This window comes from Nannospalax galili, unplaced genomic scaffold (assembly GCF_000622305.1).
Source record: "Nannospalax galili isolate Female #2095 unplaced genomic scaffold, S.galili_v1.0 scaffold337, whole genome shotgun sequence".
Taxonomy (NCBI): domain Eukaryota; kingdom Metazoa; phylum Chordata; class Mammalia; order Rodentia; family Spalacidae; genus Nannospalax; species Nannospalax galili.
In genome coordinates, this window is record NW_008340932.1 from 2648523 (window position 1) to 2652376 (window position 3854).

Consider the following 3854-nt stretch of genomic DNA (forward strand, 5'->3'; position numbering starts at 1 on the left):
GAATTAGATAGTTAGCCAGTTGTTTGAATAAGGCAATATCCATCAGATGATAGTCAGTGAAATCTTTTTTTGTTTCTGGGTAAAGTGAATTAGATAGTTAGCCAGTTGTTTGAATAAGGGAATATCCATCAGATGATAGTCAGTGAAATCTTTTTTTGTTTCTGGGTAAAGAAGGGTGGTATTAACTGGTACTGCTGTCAGTAAAGGTCTATTGCTGGATGCGGCAGAGTTCCCCAACAATCCAGGAAAGGTATGTGGAGAACCTTCCTATCTAATGGCCCCCATGACATACATGATAAGCTCATAAGGTTCAAAGTATTTTTATTTTTGTGTGTACATGTACCATATATGTGCAATGCTCACAGAGGTCAGAAAAGGGCATTGGATTCCTTGGGACTGGAGTTATGGATGGTGGTCAGCTACTAAGTGGGTACAGGGAATCAAAACCATATCCTCTGAAAGAGCAATCAGTACTCTTAACCCCTGAGCCATATCTAAGCTTCAGCCCATAAGGTTTTTAAGTAATATAAGCAAACACATTGATACCTTGGAGTGAAAAGTACAGGGAAAATAAATGAGAGAGGATGCTAGACTCCCCAACACATTCCTTTTTAAATATTTTATTTATTATTTTTTGTGTGTATGAGTGTATTGCCTGCATGTATATAAGTGCACCTATGTCGTGCAATGCCATGGAGGTCAGAAGAGAGTTTTGGATTCCCCTGGAACTGGAGTTAATGATGGTTCATAGCCACCACATGGGTGCTGGGAATTGAACCTGGGTCCTCTGCAAGAGCAGTCAGTGCTCTCAACAGCTGAGCCATATCTCCAGCCCCTACCCAACATATCCTTTAAGCAAGAAATAGTCTGATAAAGCTGTTGTAAAGTTTGATACCTTTCATTAAAAGGAAGGATGGCCTGTGGCTCTACAGAGTGACTCCTTAGGCCACTGTGTGCCCAAGTGGAATTATGCTACATGGAGAATTATTTTCATGTATATAAAACTGGTACATTTTGCTTTGATCTCAAAATTTCTTGGGGGCCAGTTTTCATTCAATTTTCTGGCTTTTGGAAAAGGAACATCTGTAACCATTGTCCATGCCTGTCATAGCACTGTATTTTGGAGCAGAGATCATAGTTTATAGTTTTTTAAGTCTTCAGATGGAGAAGAATTTTGCTCCAGGGTTGTTCATACCCAGAGTCTGTTATAGACATGGATATTTAGATGGCACTTTGAACTTGAGTTGATGTTCTCTGAGTCTTTTGAGGATGCTGGGGTGAGGTGAATGCTATTACATTTGGAAAATGTTGGGTGTGTAGGGAAAGGAGTGGATCTGGGAAAAGCTGGGGGAAGTGTGATTGAATATTATCAAAATACATTGTAGGAAATTCTCAAAGAATTAAGAGAAAAGACAAAATAGAATACCATGAGTTTCATCATTTATATTCATCATAGTGACATGGCTGGAAAGCAAAGATGAACAGAAAGGTTCTACATTCAAGCAGGGAAAAGAGATGTAGATAGGTGAGGACTTTTTTCCTATTTAAAATATTTTATTGATTCTTTAAGAATTTTACTTTGAACATATTCAACTCCTTCCTCCATCTCCCCTCAGATTAGTCTCCATCTCCCTATCCCTACCTTATTTCAAGGCCTCTATTTTTTATGTCTATTTTTTTTTAAAAATGAATTTTTGTGCATCTCATATAATGCATCTTGATCATCTTTAGACCCCCCCCTTCCCTATCTGTATCCCCCAACTCCTCCACCAGATTTCGTACATTCTGTCATATGTTTAGACCTCCAAGACAGTTTGTGTCCCCAGATGTCCCTTGATGTGACTCCATCCACTGGAGCCTGGTCAACCTATCTAGAGTCACACTACTTATTTATTTATTTATTTTTGAATTCTTTTAAAAATTATTTATTTAATAACCATATAATTATAAGAAGCATTTCATGACAACAGCATTGACATATTCAATAACAATTTCCAGAGTTCAGATGCACCTGTTTCAAGATTGGTTGTAAATTTTTAGGTTTACAGTTGAATTAATATAGTTATACAATACTGTACTCAGTATAAACCCTTTAAGGCATAAAATCAAATGAGGTTTTAACCTTTAAAATAGATCTCCATTTCATTATTAAAACATAGTTTCATACAGAAAAATTCATTTTTAATGCAACTGACACTAAGATGTTTGCAAATGCATTTCTAATCTCTATATATCTCATTATTACTATTCAGTGTGTTACTTTCTGAGCTCTTTGGCATCTGAGAACAGATATAAAGTCATCAGGTAGATTTCAGTGGCAATGTTTTTCACATCTACTAATTATTAAGGAGTAATGATTAGAAGAAACATTTCATTACAGCTTTAACATACTCAGTAACACACTCCAGAGCAAGGGTACATCTCTTTCAAAAGTGGCTGTAAATTTTTAGGTTCATCATTGAATTAATAAAGTTATACAATATTGAACTCAGTATAAACCCTGTAAGATATAAAATTAAATGAAGTTTTACACTTCAAAGAAGATCTCCATTTCAAGAGAATTCTGTTTCCTACATTTTTTAAATATTATTTTTTATTTTTTTTAGAAGAACATATCATTACAGCTTTAATATGCTCAATAACAGTTTCCAGAGCAAAGATACAGCTCTTTCAAAAATAGCTATAAAATTTTCAGGTTCACTGTTGAATTCAGTATAAGCCCTGTAAGACATAAAATTGAATTAGTTTTTGATCTTTAACAAGGATCTCCATTTCATTTTAAAATATACTGTTCCTTACAGAAAGACTCATTGTTTTTGCTACTAACGCTGAGATGTTGGCACATGCATCTCTAATCTGTATGTATCTGACTATTACTAGGCATAATAGTTGGTACTCAGATCTTTAGCGCCTGTGTATGTCTATAAAGTCATTGGGTAGATTTAAGTGGAAATGTTCATCACCTCTACTAATTAACATGACAGAAACTTTAATGCTTCCCCCTCAAATATAATACATTAAAAAAATTTTGTTGATTTTTTTCTGTGTGTGTATATCACACAGAACATCCCAAACCATCTTATTCAACTATACAACTACTTCCCAGATGGCACCCTCCCATAGCCTCCCTCCCCCCACTAGAGCCCTTATACTCTGTTATTCCTGCTACTGTCTGCTGTGTTGTTGGCACCCCCAGCCGTTCCCCACTACTTGTCCATCTGGTGAATCTAGTCAGCCTATCTGGAGGTCTTTGTTTTAGGAAGGTAAGCTGTTCCTCATCGAGCAGCAATCAGTTGTCAATATTCCTTTAGATAAGATTGGGGTCTGCTGTTTATTTTCACAGTTTTATGTTGGGTTACTATCTGGGAGTCCTTGGGCCACCCTGGCCAACAACTCAAAAGAAGGTATCTCCTATCTGGGATTGTTGCTTGTTATGTAGCCTTAAGCTATACATATGGACCCTTAAAATTTTATTTGGCTCTGTTAATCTTTGGTTATACTTTCCTTTTGGATGTTTAAGGCCATACAGCTGGCCCAGATAAACCAATTTATTTTTACTCTTAAGGTTGTTTGAGGCTCTGTTCCTCAGGGGTCACATGGTCTCCTTTCTTTTACCAGTTCCACCTATATGAAGATAAGTCAAAGGTCCTACTCGACCATGGCTGACTTTGTTGGAAGCATGGAGGAAATGTTTCCTCTGTGTTGACCCTCCTCTTTGTAGACTGGACACTGGTTCATGTCCATCTTGTGGGGTCTCCTCGGCCTCCTTGATCAAGAGGCCAGGTGACCCACAACAGTTACAAGACATTTTGGAAGATGCTCATAGTCCCCTGGAACTAGTTGACCTAGGAGGG